General features: G+C 38.5%; 1 protein-coding gene across 1 annotated transcript in view; it reads right to left on the bottom strand.

Annotated features, from left to right (window-relative positions):
* The window catches only part of ARHGEF9 (Cdc42 guanine nucleotide exchange factor 9), a 548,669-nt gene that overhangs the window by 502,083 nt on the left and 21,259 nt on the right, over positions 1-25,327 (bottom strand). The gene's annotated exons all lie outside the window — the stretch shown is intronic.

Raw genomic sequence — 25,327 nt, 5'->3', positions numbered from 1 at the left:
GTTGATTTTCTCTGTTGTTTCTATTCTCTATTTCATTCATTTTAGCAATAATATTTATTATTTCTTTCCTTATGCTTACTTTGGGTTTACTTTGCTCTTATTTTTCTGGCTTCTTAGGGTAAAAGGTTAGGTTATTAATATGAAATCTTTCTGTTTTTGTAATATAGTCATTTATAGCTATAAATTTTCCTCTAAGAACTACTTTAGCTGCATCTTATAACTTTTGGTATGTTATATAATTGTTTTCAGTCATCTCAAATTATTTTATAATTTCCTGTGTGATTTCTTCTTTGAACCAATGGTTATTTCAAAGTATGTTGTTTAAATTGTGCATATTTGGGAATTTCACAAATTTTCTTCTGTTGTTGATTTCTAATTTAGTTGCATTGTGGTTAGAGAACAAAATGTGTATGACTTCAATCTAAAATGGCCATCTCTATGTATACTAACAGTTTTTGTCTTAGTGTCTATTTTGTCTCATGTTAATAAAGACACGCATGCTCTCATGATTACTTTTTATACAGTATATCTTTTCCCATCCTTTTACTTTCAATCTACTTGTATCTTTGAATCTAACGTATGTCTCTTGTAGAAAGCATATAGTTGGATCATATCTGATGATCACTGCCTTTGGATTGGATTGCTAAACCCATTCACAGTGAATGTTACCATTGATATGGCTGGACTTATGTTTGCCATTTTCTTTTTGTTTTCTCTGTGTCCCATGAATATATTTTTCTTTCTCCTTTACTATCTTCTTTTATAGTAAGCAGATATTTTGTAGTATAAAAATCTTAATTTTGTTAATGAGTTTTAACTATAATATTTGAGTTATTTTCTGAGCGGTTGCTCCAGGACTTGTAAATGTGCATCATAATGCATCAGAATTTACTGAAAATTTATATTAAATTATTTATAGTAAGATTTAAAAACTTACTCTTATATAGCTTCCTTCCCCCTTTTTATGCTATTACTGTTAGACATATTATGCCTATATATGTTCCAAACCAACAATTTTATAATTATTGTTTCATATAATCTTATGTCTTTTTAAAGAAGCTAAGAGAATAAAGAAGAGCACAAATACATTTATAGTTTTTTTTTCAAATTAACCTTCTTATTTCCCATTTCTTGTTATCTTTATTTCTTCTTGTGGATTTCAGTTACTCTCTGCTTCATTACTCCAATATAGCTTAATTGTTATTATCAAATATATTACATTAGCATATGTTCTAGACCCCCAAATACAATTTAATACATATTTTTAAACAACTGCTTTTTTATTGTAATGTAATTTACATACCATAAGACTCACCATTTACAGAGTACAATTCAGTGATTTTTTGTATATTCACAGAGATGTGCAACCATCACCACTAAGTCCATAACATTTTCATAATCACCAAAAAAACTACCTACCCACTACCAGTCACTGTCCATTCTCTCCTACCCCCAACTCCTGGCAACCACTAATCTGTTTTCTGTCTCTATAGATTTGCCTATTCTGGACATTTTATATAAACAGAATCATATAATATGTGGTTTTTTGTGACTGGGTTCTTTCACTTAACACCATGTTCTCAAGGTTTACCCTTTTTGCAGCATGTATCAGCATTTCGTTCTTTTTTATGCCTGCATAAAATTCCATTGCATAAATATACCACCTATTATTTATCCATTCTTTAGTATATGCACATTCAGTTGTTTCTACCTTTTGGCTATTATGAATAATATTGCTGTGAGTATTTGTGTAAAAGTCTCTGTATGGACATATGTTTTCAATTTTTTATGGGTAAATACCTAGGAGTGGAAACGCTGATTCATATGGTAACTCTATTAGACATAGTATTCTGGAAACTATTTGAGAAACAGCCAAAGCATTGTTGACAGTCGCTGTACTATTTTACTTTCCCATCAGTAATATGTGAAGGTTCTAATTTCTCTACATCCTTGGCAACATTTATTATTTACTGTTTTTTTTAAAAATTATAGCCATAATTGTGAGTGTGAAGTGGTACCTCTTTGCAGTTTAGATTTTCATTTCCCTAATGATGTTGAATGTATTTTCTTATTGCTTATTGGTCATTTATGTATCTTCTTTGGAAGAATGTCTATTTAAATCCTCTGCTAACTTTTTAATTCTTTCTTTTTATGCATTTTATTGAGGTAACATTGATTTATAACATTGTATAAATTTCAGATGTATGTCATTATATTTCACCTTCTGTAGAGACTACATTATGTTCACAAAAATTCTAGTTGCCACCATCACTATACAAATGTTCCCCTTTATCGCTTACACCCTCACCCCCACCTGAGTAACCACCAATCTATTTTCTGTATCTATGTGTTTGTTTGTTTATCTTCTACATATGAGTTAAATCATATGTCATTTGTCTTTCTCTGTCTGACTTATTTTGCTTAGCACAATAACCTCAAGGTCCATCCATGTTGTCACAAGTGGCACACTTTCATCTTTTTTATGGCTGAGTAGTATTCCATTGTAATATATCGACCACATCTTCCTTATCCATTCATCCATTGATGGGCACTTAGGTTGCTTCCAAGTCTTGGCTATTGTGAATAATGCTGCAACGAACATAAGGGTGCATATATCTTTTTGAATTAGTGTTTTTGTGTTCTTTGGGTAAATACTCAGAAGTGGAATAGTTGGATCATGTGGTATTTCTATTTTTAATTTTTTGAGGAATCTCCAACTGTTTTCCACAGTAGCTGCACCAAGGCTCATTTTTTAATTTTGTTATTTGTTTTTTTATTGATGGGTTGTAAGAGTTCTTTACATATTCTGGATACCAGACCTTTATCAGATATATGATTTACAAGTATCTTCTGCTATTTGTGCATTGTCTTTCTCTTTCTTAATAGTGCCAAGAAATGACACAAACATTTTTAATTTTGATGAAGTCCAATTATCTATGTTTTCTTTTGTTGCTTGTTGGGTTTTTTTTTTCTTGGTGTCCTGTGTAAGAAATCATTGACTAATATACGGTCTTGAAGATTTACTCCTATATTTTCTTGTAAGAATTTTATATTTTTAGCTTTTATATTTATGTTTCGGATGCATTTTGAGTTAATTTTTGCATACAGTATAAGTATCCAAATTCATTTTTTTTGCATTCAGATATCCAGTTGTTCCAGTACCATTTGTTGAAAAGATTATTCTTGTCCCCATTGAAATATCTTAGCACCTTTGTCAAAAATCAATTGACCAATAATGTCAGGGTTTCTTTTTGGACTCCCAGTTATATTTCATTTATCTATATGTATATTTTATGTAAATACCACACAATCTTGATTACTGTTGCTTTGTAATAAGATTTGAAATTCAGAATATGAATCTTCCAAATTTGTTATTCTCCTTCAAGATTATTTTGGCTATTCTGGGTCCCTTGCATTTCCATATGAATTTTACGACCAGCTTGTCTATTTCTACAAATAATCCACCTGGGATTTAAATAGAGGCTGAGTTCAATCTGTAGATAATTTGAAGGAGTCTATTTTCTCTGATATTAGTATACTCACTCCATTTCCATTTTGATTATTGTTTGCATGATATACCTTTTTCCATCCATTTACTTTAAATCCATTTGTGTCTTTTTTCTGTGAGGAAGATTGGCTCTGAGCTAACATCATTTATGCCAGTCTTTCTCTACTTTGTATGTGGGACACCGCCACAGCATGTCTTGATGAGGAGACTGTAGGTCTGCACCCGGGATCTGAAACCACAAACCCTGGGCCACTGAAGTAGAGCATGCAAAGTTAATCACTATGCTATCAGGTCGGCCCATCAGTATCTTACTTTTAATTGGAGAGTTTAACTCATTGACATTTAGTGTAATTATGGATATGTAGGATTTATGCCTGCCGTTTTTCTATTTGGTTTCATATGTCTCATGGTTTTTTGTTCTTCCATTACTGAATTTTTTTTAGTTAAATAGATACTTTCTTGTGTACCATTTTAATTCCCTTGTCATTTCCTTTACTACATATTTTTGTTTTATTTTCTTAGTGGTTTTCCTGAGGATTATTAATAACATCTTCATATATAATAATATAATTTGGATTAACACCAGCTTTATTTCAATAGTATACAAACATTTGGCATCTATATCACTCCATTCTCTCTCCATTATCCTGTTACTTTCACAAATTTCATCTTTATACATCATGTGCCCATCAACATAGATTTATAATTATTGCCTTATGCAGTCATATTTTAAATCAGATAGGAGTCAAAATGAGTTACAAACAAAAATACCTTTACACGGTGTTTAATGTTTACCTATGTAAATACAAAACTCCTGAATTTCTATTGGTTCCTTTTTATAATTTCCATCTGTTGTTGATATTTGGTGAAAAATTATTCTCATACTTTCTTTTATGAGAAAGGAATCATATTTAGTCCTTTAGACATGGTTTCCTTTAGCTCTTTGAATATGTTTTAAATAATGGGTTTAAACTATTTGTCTAGTAAGTTCCATGTCTGGGTTTCATCAGGGACAGTTTCTACTGATTGCTTTTTCCCTTGCGTGTGGGCTAGACATTTTTTTGTCTTTACATGTCTTGTAATTTTTCAGTTAAAACTCAACGTTTTAAATAATATAATGGCTATTCTAGAAATCAGATTCTCCATGCTTCCCAGAGTTTACTATTGTTGCTGCTTATTGTAATTGTTGTTTTTTGTTTCTTTTGTAAATTTTATGAGCTATTTTTGCAAAGTTCATATTCTTTGTTTGTAGCCACTGAAGTTTCCACTCCGTGTGCTTAGTGATTATTTAATGATTGGGCAGTAATTTCCTTAAATGCCTGAAACCAATAAATGTCCCAGCCTTTGCTGAGTGGCACTGAGTGTGTGTTGGGGTATGCCTTCAACTCTCAGCAAAGCACTTTACAACTCTACCTTAGCTTTTGGTTTCTACTTGTACAGAGCTTCAAAGTCAGCCAGAGGTGAGAGCTGAGGGCCTTCTCAAGACTTACCTGAGCATGCACACAGCCCTAGACATGTGTATGGCCTTCTAGATTCCTAGGAATGTTGTAGCTTTTCAAAGTAGCCCTTATGTGCATCTCATTCCTCAGCTTTTCCTTTTAATATTTTGCTTAGTCTACTGTTTGCCACAAACAGTATCCATTACCTCAGTGAGCTGAAAATTTAAAACACTTGTCTATGATAGTTTTAAACAAACAGCTGCACCCTCACAGAGAGAAGCCTTTTATCATTGGGTGAGATCTGAGTCAGTCTTGTAAGGGGAATCTTCCAGGAAACCACCAGACTGGTAAGGCAATGATAATTCTTTGATAATACAGCTTTAAGAGAGCTGTAGCTCCATTCTGCTCCCTCCAGTGGCTGCCAAGATGCTCGGGAATGTGGGCTGTTATTTTTTAAGGTTATTGTATAATTGGTGAGTGGAGGCTGGAACTAGAGCAAACTAAAATACCATGAAGCTCACTATTCTTACTGAGATTCAATTGTATTTATTGAATAAGCATTACTTAGGTTTCTGCAAGCCTTTGGTTAACTGCCAGTGTTCTGAAAAAGTTGATTCTGACAAATTTTGTGAGGTTTTACATTGCTTTTATGGAGGGGAAAATTTTTGGAGATCCTTACCATGCACCCTTTTCATTGACATCGTCCTATGCAATTACTTTCCAAATTGATTGAGAAGAGAGAATAAACAAATATGTAATTGTGCCATTATCATTAACTACATAATTACATTTATTGGAGCTGTTAATTTTTCACATAGATTCAAATTAGTTTCTGGTGTCACTTCCTTTCAGCCTGAAGAACTTCCTTCAGTATTTCTTGTAAGGCATATCTTTAAGCAATGAATTCTCTTAGTTTTTGTTTACTTGGGAATATCTTAATTTCTCCTTTTTTTTGAGGGAAAACTTTGCCATATATACAATTCTTGTTTGACAGTCTATTTCTTTTCTTTCTGCACTTTGACTATGCCATCCCACTGCCTCATTTCTGATGAGAAGTCAGCTGTTAATCTTGCTGTGATTTTCTTGTATGTGATGAGTCATTTTTCATTTGTTCTTTTCAAGAGTCTTTCTTTGTCTTAGTTTTTGGCAGTTTGATTATAATATGTTTAGGTGTGGATTTTTAAAAATTTATCCTTCATGAAGTTCATTGAGCTTTTTAGATGTGTAGATTAATGATTTTCATCATAATTGGGATAATTTAGCTAGTATTTCTTCAAACATTCTTTCTTTCCCTTTCTCTCTTTGCCTTCTGGGACTCCCATTATGTATGCAGTTTATGGTGTCCTACAGCCCTCTTTATTCTTATTCATTCTTTTTTCTTCCTGTTTCTCAGATTGGACAATCCCAATTGATCTATCTTCAAGTTCATTGATTCTTTCTTCTGCCAGTTCAAATCTTCCATTGAGCTACCTCTAATGAATTTTCATTACAATTATTTAACTTTTCAACTCCAAAATTTTTATTTAGTTGATTAGATTTTCATTCTCTTAATAGTCTTTATTTAGTGAGACATTGCTCTAATACTTTTCTCTAGTTCTTTAGAAATGTTTTCTTTAGTTCTTTCAACATATTCAAAATAGCTGATTTTAACTCTTCTTCTCATAAGTTCAAGGTTTTTCCTCAGGGACAGTTTCTGTTGAATCCACTTTTTTCTGTGTATAGGTTATACTGGTTTCTTTACATGTGCCATATTTTTTTTGGAAAAGTTGGCCTTTTAACTAATATAACGTGGCAACTCTGGAAATCAGATTCTCTCTCTTCCTGAGGCTTTGTTTTTGTTTCTTTTTCTGTTGTGGTGGTTTGTTTGCTTAGTGGATTTCCTCAATTAACTCTGTAAAGTCTGTATTCCTTGACATATGTGTCCACTAAAGTCTCTGCTTGGTTATCCTACTGGTCAGCTAATAATTGTATCGATATTTCCTTAAATGCCTGCAACCAATACATTTCCCAGCTATTGCCAAGGAGCTCAGTGAGCATGTTGGAGCAAGCCTTCAACACTCAGGCAGGTAGTTTTTGACTCTGCCTTAGCTCTTATGTTAAGCTTGTGAAGAGTCTCAAAGTCAGCTAAAAGTGAGGGATAAAGGCCTTTTTATGTCTTTCCACTCAAATAAAGACTAGAGGATAAATAAATGAAATAGAGAATAGAAAAACAATAGCAAAAATCAACAAAACAAAAAAATTTGTTCTTGGAAAAGTCAAGAAAACTGGCAAAACTTTACCTCAAGTGATCAAGAAAAAAGAGAGAAAACTTGAATTACTAAAATCAGGAATAAGAGAAGGGACATTAATACCAACAATACTAACAAGTAGACCCCAAAATCCATGGAAAAGCAGGACACCCAGAAAAGCCAAAACAATCTTGAAAGCAAAGAACAAATTTGGAAGACTCATATCTCAATTTCAAATCTTACTGGAAAACTACAATAATTAAGATCGTGTAGTACTGGCAAGAGGATAGACACCTAGACCAATGGAATAGAATTGAGAGTCCAGAAACAAACCAATACATATCATCAATACATCAATTGATTTTTGATAAGGGTGCCAAGACACTTCAATGGGGGAAAGAATGGTTTTTTCAACAAATGGTGCTAGGAGAACTGGATATTCACATGCAAAAGAATGAATTTGGATGCTTACCTCATGCCATATACAAAAATTAACTCAAAATCGAAAGGAGACCTAACTGTAAGAGCTAAAACTATTCAAAAACAATAAAATTTTTACATAAAAACTCATGGGTTACCTTGCATACCCCCAAAAATATATGTTGCATTCCTAAACCCCAGTAACTCAGTATGTGACCATATTAGAAGATAGGATCTTTACAGATGTAATCAAGTTAAAATGAGGTCATTAGAGTGGGCCCTAATCCAATATGACTGGTTTCCCTATGGGAAGGGAAAATTTGGACACAGACACACACAGAGATAATGCCACATGAAGATAAAGACTGAGATGGGAGGATGCTTCTATAAGCCAAGGAATACTAAAGATTGCCAGCAAACCACCAGAAGCTAGGTAAGGGGAATGGAACAGATTCTTTATCACAGACCTCAGAAAGAACCAATCCTAGGGACACCTTGATCATGGACTTCTAGCCTTCAGAACTGTGAGACAATGCATTTCTGTTGTTTAAGCCACCAATGTTGTGGTACTTTATTAAAACAGCTTTAGCATACTAATAGAAAAACATAGCAGTAAATCTTCATGACTTTAGGTTTGGCAATGGTTTTTTATATATGACAACAAAAGAACAGATGACAAAAGGAAAAAAATCAGATAAATTGGACTTCATCAAAATGTAAAATTTTTGTGCATCAAAGTGAAAAAATAACCCACCAAATGGGAGAAAATATTTGGAAATCATATATCTGATAAGGGCCTAGTATTCAGAATATATAAATCACTTACAACTCACCCAGAAAAAGGCAAATAACCTAACTAAAAATGGGCAGAGGATTTGAGTAGACATTTCTCCAGAGAAGATATACAATGGGAAATAAGCACAAGAAAAGATGCTCAACACCATTGTTTATCAGGAAAATGGAATTCAAAACTGCAATGAGATACCACTTCACACCTGAAATTACAACAATAATAAGATATTTTCTCCCTTTATGTAACTTATCTTTTCATCCTCTTAGAGTCTTTAGCAGAGCCAAACATTTTAATTTTGAGGAGCTCCAATTTATCAGTTTTTCTTTTTATAGATCATACTTTTGTAATCAAGTCTAAGAACTAGATCTCTCCAAATTTTCTCATTTTTTTAAGTGTTAGAGTTGTACATCTCACATATAAGTCCCTGAACTGTTTTGAGTTGTAAAGAATATTGAATTTTGAATTCTTGTTTTACACATGCTCATTGTTATTATATAGAGTTTGAATTGATTTTTGTCTATTGATCTTGTATCCTCAACTTTGTTTAGTCTTGTTTTTCTGGCAATGCTTTTACCTTTCTCCCGAATTCACAACTGACTCACCTTTTCCTTCAGCATTTGAAAAATTCTTTGCCACTTCCTTTTGGTCTCCATGGTTTTTGATAAGAAATCTGCTGCCATTCAAATTATTGTTCCACTATAGGTAATATTTCTTTGCTTACAAGGCTCTTTTCTTCTTTTTAGTTTCCAAAATTTATTTACGATTTATTTGGGTTTATCTTATTTGGGGTTCACTCAGTTTCTTGAATATGTAGGTTTATGTCTTTCACCAAATTTTGTAAGTTTTCAGCCATCGTTTCCTCATATACTCTTTCACTTCTGCTCTTTCTCTCTCCTTCTGGGACAGTAATGATATGAATGTTAAATCTTTTGTTTTTGTCCCACAGGTCCCTGTGGCTTTGTTCATTTTTTTCAATCTATATTCTCCCTATTGTTCAGATTGCATAAATTCTACTAATCTGCCCTCAAGTTCACTGATTCCATCCTCTATTATCTCCATTCTACTATTGAGCCTATCCAGCTTTTTAAAATTTCTGTTACTGTCTTTTTTAGTTTTATAATTTCCATTTGTTTCTTGTTTTTATAACTTATTATTTTCTGAGATTTTCTAATTATTCATTTACTTCAAAGGAACTTGCAGTTGCTTGTTAAAGCATTTTTATGATGCCTGCTTTAAATACTTGTCAGATAATTCTTAACATCTGATTTATCTTGGTGTTGGCATCTGTTGACTTTTTTAAACTTTTTTTTCCTTTTTATTATTTATTTATTTATTTATTTTTGAGGAAGATTAGCCCTGTGCTAACATCTGCCAATCCTCTTCTTTTTGCTGAGGAAGGCTGGCCCTGAGCTAACATCCATGCCCATCTTCCTCTACCTTATATGTGGGACGCCTACCACAGCCTGGCTTGACAAGCGGTGCCGTGTCCACACCCGGGATCCGAACGGTGAACCCTGGGCCACCAAAGCAGAACATGCACACTTAACCTATGCACAACCAGGCTGACCCCTGTTGATTGTTTTTCTCATTAAAGTTTGACTTTCCTGTTGTTATTATGATGGGTGATTTTTTTTATTGTATCCTGGGCATTTTGTTTAGTATGTTAGGAGACTCTCAGTCCTATATAAATCTTTTATTTTAGCAGGCAGTTGCCCTGTTTAGGTTTAGCATGCAGGTCCTGGTCTACTTTTGTGGGCTGTGGTTTCAATGACAATTTAATTTTCTTTATGGTATTTATGGTACTCTTTTAGTTTGTTTGGTCTATCTGATGCTGATGGAGTTCCCACTCATTTCTGCTGATGCTGCCTGAGGGGTTGATAGAATCCCCCAGACTAGGCTACTTGGTAAACCTAAGTTAGGGAAAACTAGTCACTGTCCAGCAGGGAGGACAAGCACATCCCAGATTGAGCCATTTGCTTTGGTAGGATACCCATTGCTGGTGCCACCCAGTAACCTAGTGTCTCAATGGGAGAGAGGAGTGTCAGGCCTGACAGAGAAGAAGAGTGATTCCTCTGGCTACTTATTGTCAGCAGAGCTTCAAATCAATCCTCTTTTCTGGTGCTGCTAGGATCACATGGTGTTGCCAAAGGGACACCTGTTCTATGTGAGGGAAAGTTGAATGTTCATTGGCTGCCTTCTGTTGCTAGGTTGGCAGTCAGGAAACGCAAGGTCTGGGTCACCTTCTTCTCATGAGTTTGAGGACACATGATGTCCTGCTGTTGTGCTATTCCAATCCTATGGTCTGTAATCAGCTCATCTTCTTTTTACCACTTTTCAAGTTCTCCTCTGGTTGTGTCTTGTGTTAGTTACAGAGTTTACAGTTGTAGTTTGGGACAATATCTGGACCAGAAGACTCTGTAGAGCACTTTTTAAAAATCATAACTAACTCTCTGCCCTGAAGGAACCACTGTTTAGTTGGAGAGATGAAACAAGAATATAGATACAATAGCAGAATCTACTATTCATTATGTTTCAGTTTATAGTTAAACATTCAGTTTAAGTTAATAAATGTTTAATGTTTTATAACAACCTCTGAGGGAGGTACTAATATGTTGCCCAATTTAAAGAGGCACAAGAGAACTTAAGCAACTTGCTCAATGTCACACAGCTAGTAGATAGCAATGTCAGGTTGAGACCTAAGCAGTCTGGTTTAAAAGCTGCTATTCTTACCACTATGCTAAGTTGGGTGCCAATAGAAAGAGGCAAGTGAATGTCCATAGGGTTCAGAAGAGCAAAGATCCCGTCATGATTTGGAAACCAGGAGGAGGTGGCATATAGGAGGTGTCATGAGGGATAAGTAGTTTTTCAATGAGTGAAAGTGGTGGAAATCTAGTTAGAGGGGAGAGCATGTATAAAGGCCCTATGGTGGTAATAGTGCTGGCCTACTGAGGAAACAGCTAAAGCATCTAGTATATAGAGTGATGAGGGTTGAGACTACAAAGAAGGCTGGAGCCATAAGACAGAAGGCTTTGAATGCCAGGTTGAGGAAGTCAGTCTTGACTTTATAGGCAATAATGACTTCACAAGAGGTTTGGCCTGAGCAGTTGGGTGATTTCTAAAGAACATTCTGGTGGTCATCAGACTGGAGGCATGCAGCTCAGTGGAGGCTATGGATGAAGGCCTGACCTATGATCATAGCAACTGAGATGGAGAGGAGGGGATGGATTCAAGAGATATTTTAGAGGTAGAATCAACAAAATTTGGTGACTGACTAGATGTTGAGACCTGGAAAGAGAAAGGAGTCAATGATGACTCCATTTAGGAGCCTAGCTGACTGGTAATACCATTAAATGAAATGCTGAATTCTTATGGCTTCAGGAAATGGAAGAAGGCAGTATAGTATCATCTGTATATCAGTCTTTTGAGACATGAAGACTATTATTCTGTTGACAGGCAAATCTTTTTCCCAGGGAAAAATTCCTTTTAACTTGCCTCATAGGTCTTATTTCCAACTGTTATAATCATTTTCCTTTGCTCTCCTCTGGACATGCTCTAATTTCTGGCACTCAGCATGTGAGACACAGGCAGAATGGTGAGGGTGGGATGGGGAGAAAGAGACAGCGAGAGGAAGAGTGTGCTGGGACAATGGGGCTATGGCATATGGATGTGGCCTGAATTCTAACCTTTAACTTAGAGTAGACAATGAAACAAAAGACAGGTGGTTATCTTGCCTCCTCAGTACTGTGTTTCTCATGTCAGAGCCTTGTCCATTTTGACAAGGAATCAGAGGACAATCAAGCAGTAATGGAGCCTTCAGGGTTAAGACAAAAGACTAGGAGTTCTGGGGCCTAACTCAAGCTCTGCCTCAGATCCTCTGAGGGGCCTTGGGAAATCATCTTCAATTCCAGGTACTCTCCTGTGATATAGATGACATTCTATTAGGCTGAACCATACGAAATTTCCAATACTTGGCTAGATTTGACTGGCACAAACAGCAATATCACATGGTTCAACTTAGTACTTTAACCTATTGTAATCATGTGCCTGCTTACCTTACCTCTTTCCCACAGCATGTATGTATGTGCATTCACAAATACACACATGCACACACACCACTACCAGATTGGCAGCTCCTTTGTGTCTGAAACAGTTCCAGATCTCTGAAAAAAAGTCACAGATTTGCAGTGTTTGCCAATTTCCATGGTGGAAATTACTCTCACCATTGCCAATTGCATCTAACAGTGTGATGTCACTGAATGTGGAGTTGGGAAAATATGCGCACAATTGGCTCTTGAGAGCTGGTATAAGCTGGCTGTAGTACACCACTGCTTATTTCTACATCCCCTTACAGCACTTAGCACAGGGACTCAGACTTAGCATGAGGGTAGTGACTGTTTGTCAATTTGAAGATATAGCCTCCTCCTAAAGAATCTAAGCTGCACAGATAATAACAGTAAAAATGATAACCATTTTGGCACCTAGCTTTACAGTTTTCCAAATACTTTTTATATCCATTTCAGAAGAGGGAGACAGGGCAGAAATTCATATTCTTACTTGATGAATGAGGAAGCTGAGGCTAAGAAAGGTGAGGGGAGTGGCCAAGGTCACACAATCATGAGCAGGCCAGGACCAGAAAGGCAAGTCTCTGATATAACTCCCAGAAGGACAGGCAGACATTCTCACTGCTGGCGGAATCCACTCACTGGAGCTGAGCTCCATCTTGGGCTATGGAGAAAATACTCCCTGGTTCATGAGATAGAAGACTGCAGACTGTTTCTACCAGCTGCCCACAATTACTCTGAAGAGTGGCTACTAGGAAAACAACCATCTAAGGAGGAGGCCACATGAAGTCATCTGTACTCTATGGTCCTCTGCCCAAGCTAGGAACATGCTCAGCCTTGGTATTGAGAATGAGAGAGGAAGAAAGAGAGAGAAAGACAGGGAGAGAGACAGAGAGAGATAAAAAAAATTGAGAGAACTGTGAGAGAGAGAAACTGAGATCAAGGAGTTGGGAGCATCCAGAAAGTGAATTCCTTTAAGTATGGCAATTTTTCAAAATCCTAAAAACACACATACAAAAGTCAAAAATAAAACTCAGCAGTCACTGTGCCTAATGACTAGGCTATTACAATTGTAGGATCTGACTGCCAGCAGGTGCAAATGGCTTTTCACGGGGCCCTGGCCTTATGAGAGTGATGAACTCATACAGTTCAGACAACCACAGCCAAAGCATTTGAGTAATACTACCACCTTGTGTTTCTATGGCCTTTTACAATTTTTAAAAAGTACTTTCACATCTTGCATCTACTGCATTTTCCAGTAGGAAAAATAAAGATGGCCTCCACTGGAACACAAGATTGGTGGGAAGGAGGCTGAGTAGGCTTTACTGGCCCCACGTAGCAGGTGAGAAAACATGCTTAAGGCTGGGGACAGACCTATCCAGGTTCTCAAGGACTTGCCTGTTACATACTCCGGCCTGCCCCAAGCCATTATTTAAAATTTTTTATTGTAATATAAATAGTTTATAACACTGTGAAGTTTCAGTTGTACATTAATATTTGTTAAACACCATATAAATGTGTCCCTGCAGCCCTTGTGCCTACCCGCCCCCCTACCCCCGAGTAACCCTAAATTGTTCTCTTTGTCCCTAAGTTTGTTAATATTCCACATATGAGTGAAATCATATAGTGTTTGTCTTTGTCTGGCTTATTTTGCTTAACATGATGCCCTCAAGGACCATCTATGTGGTTGTGAATGGGAAGATTATATCTTGTATATTGCTGAGTAGTATTCCATTGTATATATATGTATATATATGTACATCTTCTTTATACAATCATCAGTCATTGGGCACTTGGGTTGCTTCCATGTCTATTGTGAATAATGCTGCAATGAACATAGGGGTGCTTAAGTCTCTTTGAATTGTTGATTTCAAGTTCTTTCGATAAATATCCAGTAGTGGGATAGCTGGGTCATATGGTAATTCTATTTTAAGTGTTTTGAGAAATCTCCATACTGTTTTCCAAAGTGGCTGCACCAGTTTGCATTTGTACCAGCAGTGGGTGAGGGTTCCCTTTTCTCTACAACCTCTCCAACATTTATTATTTTTTCTCTTGGTGATTTTAGCCATTCTAAAGAGCATAAGATGATATCTAAGAATAGTTTTGATTTTCATCTCCATGATGATTAGTGATGTTGAGCATCTTTTCACGGATCTATTGGCCATCTGTATATCTTCTTTGGAAAAATGTCTGTTCATATCCTCTGCCCACTTTTTGATTGGGTTGTTTATTTTTTTGTAGTTCAGTTGTGTGTGCTCTTTATATATTATGGAGATTAACCCTTATCAGATATATGATTTGCAAATATTTTCTCCCAGTTGGTGGGTTGTGTTTTCATTTTGATCTTGGTTTCCATTGCCTTCCAGAAGATCTTTAGTCTGATCAAGTCCCACTTGTTTATTTTTTCTTTTGTTTCCTTTGTCTGTGTGGACATTGTATTTGTAAAGATCCTTTTAAGGCTGATGTCAAAGAGTGTACTGTCTATATTTTCTTCCAGAAGTTTGATGGTTTCCAGTCTTACCTTCAAGTATTTGATCCATTTTGGGTCTATTTTTCTGTATGGAGAAAGATACTGATCTACTTTCATTCTTTTGCATGTGGCTGTGCAGTTTCCCCAGCAACATTTATTGAAGAGACTTTCCTTTGTCCACTGTATTTTCTTGGCTCTTTTGTCAGAGATTAGTTGTCCGCATATGTGTAGTTTTATTTCTGGACTTTCAGTTCTGTTCCATTGATCTCCGTGCCTGTTTTTGTACCAGTACCATGCTGTTTTGATTACTACAGATTTGTAATATGTTTTGAAGTCATGGATTGCGATGCCACCAGCTTTGTTCTTGTTTCTCAGGATTGCTTTGGCTATTTGGGGTCTTTTCTTGCTCCATATGAATTTTAAGATTCCTTTTTACTATTTCTGTGAAGAAGGTCATTGGGATTCTGATTGAGATTGCATTGAATCTGTAGACTGGTTTAGGTAGTATGGCCATTTTGACTATGTTTATTTTTCCAATGCATGGACATGGAATAAATTTCCATTTCTTTATGTCATTGTTGATTTCTTTCAGTAATGTCCTATAGTTTTCCTTGTATAGGTCTTTCACCTCCTTGGTTAAATTTATTCCTACATATTTTATTCTTTTTGTTGCAATTGTAAATGGGGTTGTATTCTTGAGTTCTTGTTCTGTTAGTTCGTTATTAGAGTATAGAAATGCCACTGATTTTTGTACGTTGACTTTGTATCCTGCAACTTTGCTGTAGTTGTTCATTATTTCTAATAGTTTTCTGATGGGTTCTTTAGGGTTTTCTATATAGAAAATCATGTCATCTGCAAAGAGTGAGAGTTTCACTTCTTCAGTGCCTATTTGGATTCCTTTTATTTCTTTTTCCTGCCTAATTGCTCTGGCCAACACCTCTAGTACTATGTTGAATAAGAGAGGTGATAGTAGGCACCCTTGTCTTGTTTCTGTTTTCAGTGGGACGGCTTTCAGTTTCTCCCCATTGAGTATGATGTTGGCAGTGGTTTTGTCATATATGGCCTTTATTCTGTTGAGGTATTTTCCTTCTATACCCATTTTATTCAGAGTTTTTATCATGAGCAGATGTTGGATCTTGTCAAATGCTTTCTCTGCATCTATGCAGATGATCATGTGGTTTTTGTTCCTTCTTTTGTTAATATGGTGTATTACATTGGCTGATTTGCAGATGTTGTACCATCCCTGTGTCCCTGGTATGAATGCCACTTGATCATGGTGTATGATCTTTTTAATGTATTGCTGTATTCAGTTTGCTAATATTTTGTTGAGGGGTTTTGCATCTATGTTCATCAGCAATGTAATTTTCCTTCTTTGTGTTATCCTTGTCTGATTTTGGAATCAGGGTGATGTTGGCCTCGTAGAATATGTGAGGAATATTTTAGTCTTCCTCAATTTTTTGGAATAGTTTGAGAAGGATAGGTAATAACTGTCTTTGAATGTTTGGTAGAATTCCCCCAAGAAGCTGTCTGGTCCTGGACTTTTATTTTGTGGGAGGTTTTGATTACTGTTTCAATCTCTTTACTTGTAATTAGTCTATTCAGATTCTCTATTCAGTTTTGGGAGGTTGTAAGAGTCTAAGAATTTATCCATTCTTCTAGATTTTCCAGTTTGTTGGCATATAGTTTTTCATAATATTCTCTTATAATCTTTTGTATTTCTGTGGTATCCATTGTAATTCCTCCTCTTTCATTTCTAATTTTATTTGTTTGCGTCTTCTCTCTTTTTTTTTAGTGAGTCTGGCGGAGGGTTTGTTCATTTTGTTTATCCTCTCAAAGAACCAGTTCCTTGTTTCACTGATCCTTTTTACAGTCTTTTTTGTTTCAATTTCATTTATTTCTGCTCTAATTTTTATTATTTCCCTCCTTCTGCTGAGTTTGGGCTTTGTTTGTTCTTCTAATTCTGTTAGGTGTAGTTTAAGATTGTTTATTTGAGCTTTTTCTTGTTTGTTAACATGGGCCTGTATTGCTATAAATTTCCCTCTTAGGACCACTTGTGCTGCATCCCATAAGAGTTGGTATGGTGTGTTTTCATTCTCATTTGTCTCCAAATATTTTTTGATTTCTCCCTTTATTTCTTAAATGACCCATTGGTTGTTCAGTAGCATGTTGTTTAGTCTCCACAGTTTGTTCCTTTTCCAGCTTTTGTCTTGTAATTGCTTTCTAGTTTCATGGCATTATGGTCAGAAAAGAGAGGAGATATGATTTCAATCTTCTTAAATTTATTGAGGTTTTCTTTGTTTCCCAATATATGGTCTATCCTTGAGAATGTTCCATGTGCACCTGAGAAGAATGTATATTCTGTTGTTTTTGGATGGAGTGCTCTATATATGTCTATTAAGTTAATCTCATCTAGGTTTTCATTTAAGTCCCACTCTCTCATTGTTGACTTTTTGTCTGGATGATCTATCCATTGAGGTAAGCAGGGTATTGAGGTCCCCTACTATTACTGTGTTGTCATTGATATCTCCTTTTAGGTTGTTAACAGTTGCTTCAGTGCTTCTGTGTTGGACACATATATGTTTATAACTGTTATGTCTTCTTGTTGGAGAGTCCCTTTTATCATTATATAATGCCCCTCTATGTCTCTCTTTACCAGTTTTATCTTGAAGTCTGCTGTGTCTGATATGAGTATGGCAACATCTGCTTTCTTTTGTTTGCCATTAGCTTGGAGTATTGTCTTCCATCTCTTCACTCTGAGCCTATATTTGTCTCTGGAGTTGAGATGTGTTTCCTGGAGGCAGCATATTGTTGGGTCTTGTTCTTTAATCCATCCTGCCACTGTGTGTCTTTCGATTGGAGAATTCAATCCATTTAAATTGAGAGTGATTATTGATATATGAGAGCTTAATACTGCCATATTCTTGCACATTTCCTGGTTCTTCTGCATTTCCTTTGTTTCTCGTCCTGTGTATTTCAGACTACCAATTTGAGTCGGTAGTTTTCTCTGTTGGTTTTCTTCTTTCTCTCCTTGTTTATCATAAATGTCTCTGTTCCAATTATTTGTTTAGTGGTTACCTTAGGTTCATATAAAAAATCTCGTAGTTGAGATAGTCCATTTTCTGGTAGTCTCTTATTTCCTTAGACTATACTGATTCCATCCCTTTCCTCTTCACCTTCTAAGTTATTTTTGTTGTATCTTTTTCCAACTTGTGTTGTGAGTTTGTGATTAAAAAGATGAGATCACTTTTGCTTTGGTGTTTTCTTTTTCTTTATCCTTGATGTTAAAGTGTTTACTAACCTGATCTGATAGAGAGCTGCCATTTTCTGATTATTGCCTACCTATTCATCTCCTTGCTCAGGGCTTTGTAGCCCCTTTTGTATTTTTTTTTCAGGTATGAGGGCCTTCTTGATGATTTCTTGTAGAGGGGTCTTGTGGCAATGAACTCCCTTAGCTTTCGTGTATCTGGGAATGTTTTTATTTCTCTGCCATATCTGAATGATATTTTTGCTGGATATTCTTGGCTGAAAGATTTGTCTTTCAGGATTTTGAGTATATCATTCCACTCTCCTCTAGCCTGTAAGGTTTCTGCTGAGAAATCCACTGAAAGCCTGATAGGGGGTCCCATGTAAGTTATTTTCTTCTGCCTTGCTGTCTTTAGTATATTTTCTTTGTCCCTGACTTCTGCCAACTTCACTACTATATGCCTTGGAGAAAGCCTTTGTACATTGACAAAGTTATGAGATCTGGAGGCTTCTTTCACATGGATTTCCAGCTCCCTCCACAGATTTTGTAAGTTATCAGCTATTATTTCTTTGAACAAGCTTTCTGCTCCATTCTCCTCCTCTTCCCCCTCTGTAATACCTATAATCCTAATGTTCCATTTCCTGATTGAGGCAGATATTTCTCTGAAATCTACTTCATTTCTTTTTACTCTTAGTTCTCTCTTCTCCCTCTGAAGCATTTCTATAGTATTATCCTCTAACCGGCTGATTCTCTCCTCCATATTGTCAGCTTTTTTGTTTAGGGAATCCAGATTTTTCTTTATTTCATCCATTGTGGTTTTCATCTCTAACAATTCTGATTGGTTCTTTATGGTTGCAATCTCCTTTGTGAAGAAGCTCCTGAATTTATTAATTTGTCTTTCTGTGTTTTCTTGTAACTCAAGTTTTTTTGTGATAGCTGTTTTGAATTCTTTGTCTTTTAGGTTATGGATTTCTGTTCCTTCAAAGTTGGTTTCTGGGTACTTGTGACTTTCCTTATGGTTTGGAGCTTTAATATACCTACTCATACTGCTTGATAGGGTAGATTTTTGCTTCCTCATGTTGTTCTTATCAGGTTGCAGCTGCCACATACTGCCACAGGATGGGGATCAGGTGATGTGTATTCTGGGCCTGGCAGGAGCAGGGGCTCCAGCCACTGACCACTTTTCTCTCTGAGCAACTGATTGATGGCAGATCTGGAGCACCAGGCAGGAGGAGGGGCACTCTCCTTCCCCAGCACTTCCCCCAGGTCCTGCTTGTCTCTCTGAACAGAGCTCTGGATGATTCCAAGACTGTGCACTTTCCCTTTCTCTGCTGCTGCTGCCACACTCTTCATGCTATGCTCCAGATGATTCTGGGATGGGAATACTGGGTGTGGGTGGGCTGCCTCTCTTATCTGCACTCTTTCCCCTCCATGGCTGCCACACTCTCCATACCGAGCTCTGGATGATTCTGGGGTTGGAGGACCAGATGGGGGCAGGGTTCCACTCTCAACTGCACCCTTTCCCCTCCACAGCTGGCACTCTCTCCACACAGAGTTCCAGATGATTCTGGGGCTGGAGTATGGGTGGGGACGGGACACCCTTCTCACCCATGCCCTTCCCACAACCATTTCCCATCTATCTCCATGAAGCTCCTGCGCATCAGCTTCCTCTTCTTCTGGATCATTCAGCCCCACCACCACCTTCACTTGTATGGCTGCATGGGTCTCCCAAACGTCTTTTGTGATATGTATATGTCCTCTGTTGGTGTATGAAAGTCCTTTTGGTTGTATCTTAGAGGGGAGAGTCCAAGATAAGAGCTCACTCTGCCATGATGCTGACGTCACTACCCAAGCCATTTTTTCAACTTCCAGGTGAGTAGGATCTCTCTTCAGACTGGCCTACCACTAAGCCCAGCTCCAGAGGTAGCATTATAAATACCCTACAGATACTTGGCTTTAAGACTGGGCTACCCTGAGAGTAGCCCTCAAGGTGGCTGAGGCCTTACCCTGAGTAAAGCATTTTGAGTCCTCTGTTTGCATGGTGTTTGCAGATACAGCTCACCTGCCTGAACAGAAAGCTCTTGGGAACTCATAAAATCCTAGCCTTGGTACCAAGCACCAGCCACTGTCATCTCCTTCCCACTCACCTGTTTGGTCTCACTTTTCCTCACTTTCCTTGTCCCTTTGCTCAGTTTAGGCTCCTTATTTGGATGATGGTTTTCATCCTAATCATGCAACTCAGACCTTAGCCTGCTCTTCCAGGTACAGCCTGTGCCTCCTGGCTCCATGCACTTCCAACTTCTGGAAAAATAAACACTTGCCACCCATTCTCTTTGAAGTCTCCATTCCCACCTTTGCTTGGGGCAGGTTATTGGAACTTGAGCCTGGATGCTGACAGCACTGGCTCTTCTGGGACTCTCAGGTCCAGCCACCAATAGGCATTCACATGGAAGAAGCACAAGGGGCCCATACTCTTACTTCCCCAGCTCCTGAAGCCTCCACAGAGGGTTACCAGGTTGACTGGATTCTCTCTCATTACAGGGTCCACGCCTACCAAGGATCCAAAGTAAGGCTGCCTATGTGTCAAGGACAAGGACAATGACAGCTAAGACTGGCCACCATCTGGACAGGGCCTACCTGGGCCAGGCACTGGACATAGAAGCTTTATACACACCATTGCTAACCCCCACAATGTACAGATTACTTCTCTAATTTTACAGATGAAGATGCTGAGGCTTAGAGAAGGTCTAACTTATCCAGGTGAGTAAAGTCCCTCTTCAGACTGGCCTATCACTAAACACAGCCCCAGAGGTGGCATTATAAATACTCTACAAATACTTGGCTTTAAGGCTGTGCTACCCTGAAAGTAGCCCTCATGTGACCTAGTATCCATGGTCACATAGTTGGTAGGTCACAGAACCAAAAATAGGACCCAGGTCTGTTAGACTCCAAAACTCATAATACCACTTAGCCTCTTACAGGTTTCCTGGAGTAATGACAAAGGGCCTGGGTGAATTTTTTTCCAAAGTGTTTACACTTAGCATATTAAAATGAATAGAATAACCTGTTCTGTGGTAATGACTTTTTAAACTTTGACATTCTTTTAGGAACAAAAGCCCCACACACACCCTTCTGCCTAGGTTAGGTCATCCTTGTGAGATCGTGTCTTGTTCTGGGACCCACACTTGAAGAGGGCCACCAACACTGGAGTGTGTTCAGGAGGGAGTAGGAAGGCAGAGAAGGGGACTGAGACACAGGACACATGAGGAAAGATTGGAAGGACTTGGAGCTGCTTTGCCTGAAAAAGAGATGACTCTAGGTGACTTGAGTCAGGTGTCATTCTCTGCTCCCATATAACGCAGGGCAAAAGTCAAAGTCTTTACAATGGTCTACATGGCCCTTTTCCATCTTCCCCACCCCAACATTACCTCTGTGACCTCATGTCCTATTACTGTTCCCCTCACTCATTCCACTTCAGCCACACTGGACTCCAGCTTGTTCCTGGTATACATTATCTGCTCTTGCCTCAGGGCTTTAGCTCCTCTCTCAAATGTAATCTTCTCAGTGAGTCCTCTCTTGACCCTTCTATTTTAAATTGCAACCTGCTGTCTCTTCTCCTCTACATTTTACCTGTCACCATCTGATATATCTTTTATTTATTTATTTTGTTTATTGTCTGTCCTCTTGCAAAAAACAAAGGAAGCCCCTTGAGGGAAGGTGTTTTTATCTCTCTTGTTGACTGCTGTACCCTGAGCACCTAGAACAGAACTTGGCATAAATAGGTACTCAATATTTGTTGAACCAAAGAACACCATCTCTGCCTTCAGATTTAGAAGGGCTCTTACAGGGCAAAGAGAGTAGATAGCAGACAGGATCTGTGTGGCTCCCAGGGACTAAGCTAGGCCGATTCCAGCTCAATATAAGAAGTGCCACCTTAGGCATTAAAACTGCACCAGGAATCTATGCCAGTGGAGAGGAGCAGGAACAGATGGTATAGCATGAATTTAAGCATCAAATGGGGAAGGGTAAGGAAAGGATTGCAGCCTGAGATTCCAGGTTCTCCCACTCTCTCATTTACAGATGAAGAAACTGAGACTGAGAAATCACCCAAGTTTCCATCAGTTGCAGGCAGAGCAGGGACCAAAATCTTGGTGTCCTGAATTCTAGGACAGTAAAATCATTTTTTTCTTCAATAAAGAGGTACTTTTGTGGCAGGGTAATTTTTGGAAATATTCATGTGTGTTTGTGTCTGTTGTCCCTGTCTCTGTCCCTCCTTAGCCCTCATTCCCCTGCTCCATGGACCTCTTGCAAGAGGGATTTCACAGTGTAGAAAGCAGAAGCAGGCTGAAGCACTGAATATATCATTCTTTTATAAAAGCCTAAACACCACATTGAGGACATAATGTCATAAAGGAGAAGGAAGAGGCTTTGGAAAGCCCAGAGAGAATAAAAGAAGAGAGATTCCTACCACTCCCAGCCCTACCTAGAAAGAGAGAGCTCTTGAGTCTGGGACAGTAGGAATTCAAGCACTGCTTAGGGCAGTGCCTCAAGGATGGGGAGAAGATGGCCCTAAGGTACCCAGGAGGAGGCAGAACTGAAGTCCCTATGGCTCTCAGCTTCTCCTTCCCCACTGTTGGCATGGAAAATGAGGGTGTCAGTGGAGATTAGCTCCCCTTGCCCTAATTTCTGGGTACCACAACCACCCCTGGATTCCAGTGCCACTCTGAGGGGGCCCCCAGTTATGACTGACATGAAATTTTATGCTTCCCTGTTAGGATGGGGAGTTTGGAGTCAGAATTCAGTTACTTTAAAGAAAAACGACAAGGACTATTTCTTGTCCGATCACATCTGAGTTTGTGGACAAAGATGGATCCCCATTTCATTTTTGGTGTCTTGAAGGACATAACAATACTTTTAATCACAGTATTTGTGGCCAGGCAAAGCATCCACTTTCTGTTGATGATCGGTGCTGCACAGGAGCCCCTGGGAAGTCTCACGAGATGCTCCATGGACTGAGAGGACCAAATAGAAAATGTGCTTAGGTATCCAGAGGGAGGGAGTGAAAAAGCAGGAGAGAAACTGAAGAAGCAGGGGAGAGCAGCCTTCAAGAACCCATCAGACAGCAATTATTCTTCCAGAGAATGAGACTGTTTCCCACTGTGGCTATTAAGTGATTTACAATTAAGTAACTTGTCATGAGGCAGTGCTCCAATTGATGGTGAAGGTCTGAGTGGTGGGAGGCGTGTTCTCTAGGCATCTAAGTGCTCACATCTGTTGACTCACTTTGCTATTCATCATCTTTCCCAGGACACTTATTAGCAGATTTAAGAGGGAGAAAGTATGGGCCCACCTGGCTGGGAACAATTCCCAGAGACCCAAGGCTGGCCATGGGAATAGGGGAAGGAAGTCCCTCCCCTCCCAGGGCTCACAAGGGCTTGTGACCCAGGTTTGGAGGTGGGAGTCTGGGCTGGGCCCAGTGGGATAAGGAGCCAACTTGAGATGCTTTTTAGCTTTAGAATGCTCTGACTTTGGGCCGGCTGCTGGAGGCATTGCTGGGATTCACCCCTTGCACCCCTAATGCATTGCTAACAAGCAGCTTCACTACAAGTACAATGGAGAAAGCAGATTTGAAGGCCAGTGATCTTACTGTGTGAACCTTGGCAAGGGTCTTAACCCTTCTGTGGTTCAGTTTTCTCATCTAAAAATGCAGATAACAATGTCAACCTCACAGAGTTAAGGTAAGGATTACACAAGATAATGTAGTTAAAGTGTCTAGTGCCTGGCACATATCAATTCATCCTGTGTTTAGAGAATTCTTAGCAGTAATCTTTCTCTTCCACTACATCTTCCACTCCAGCCTACTCACCCTCTTTCCCATCTTGACTTGCAATCAATGTTCTATATTACCATGAGCAAGTCATTTCACTTCTCCATGAATCCATATCCTCCTCTGTAAAGTGGGGATGAAATCATCTGCTCTGGCCATCTGCGTCAGCGGCCTTTTAGAAGAAAATGGAGATGGAAGGAGCTAGCAGTCTAGAAAGTACTACCCTCAAGTCACTTGCTCTTATTGGCTACGTCTGGCTACCAAAAGCCATGCAGTCCAGCCAAAGCTTAGGAATTATCCAGAGAGAAGAACATGGTTGGTAGAGTCCAGAGCCCACTCAGGGTGTGGGCAGTGGGAAGTTAGCAGCTTGCCAACAGCATTCTCCAAAAGGTTTGCAGAAAAGTCTCTTATATGTTGGGTTTACATTTGCTCTAAACAGAAACTGGGAACAAAGGCAGCCCTTTCACTAGGCACAACCCCAACCCTCAAACGGACCAGAGAAAAGCACTGGAGCTAATCGAGGCGGTTTTCTTGATAATCTAAGAAAGGTCTTAGAAGGTTTTCTCTACCAACGCCTACCTCCAGTATTTCAAAGGAATCCCTAGGTGGTCACAGTGAAGGCAGCCATCAGTCACAGCAGAACAGGAGGAACCCTTACCACTCATCTTGTCCAGCAGGTCTAATGCACCAGTCATGTGGGGTACCACAAAAAAGAACTTCACTCCAGGCCAACTAAGTTATAACCAGGGTAAGGAGTGCTGGACTTAGATAGTTGAAAAAGTTCCCTGGGTCACTCTGAGTAGCCCCAAATTTGCTGAGCTGCATATGGAAACTAGTCTAGTCAAGTCTATGCTCATCTTACTTGCATATTATTGTTAAGGAAACTGAGACTCAGACGGAGAAGGGATTTGCCCAAGTCCCAACTCATTAATGAGGGGTAAAAACTAGGGCAGAAACCCAGGCCTCCCTGACCCCATGACCCCTGTGAATTTCCAATGGATATAAGAAGACCTTCCCAAAAGTCCTTGCTCCAAAAGCTCCCTGAGCAACCGTGATCCTCTTCTTCCTTCCATGAGCAGCCAAGGACAAATAATCCAATTTCTCCAAATTATCAACTCCCCTCCCCTCTTTTCTCTCTTGCTAATTTGCTCTTATTTTGGCTTTACTTGCTTCATGAGATCCTGGGGGCCACTGAGCTTCTTTGCTAGTCTGGGAAGGGACTCCAGGGAGCCCTCCAATTATGTCTGTGGCAGCACTGTCCACAACACTTGCAAGCAGCTGCTATTTCAGGCCTTCTGGCTTGGACATGGCAATTGGGTAGAACTCAAGGAAGCCCA

Source organism: Equus quagga, chromosome 10, assembly GCF_021613505.1.
Source record: "Equus quagga isolate Etosha38 chromosome 10, UCLA_HA_Equagga_1.0, whole genome shotgun sequence".
Classification (NCBI taxonomy): domain Eukaryota; kingdom Metazoa; phylum Chordata; class Mammalia; order Perissodactyla; family Equidae; genus Equus; species Equus quagga.
Note: the sequence above shows the minus strand (reverse complement) of the source record. Positions and strands in the feature narration are given on the sequence as shown.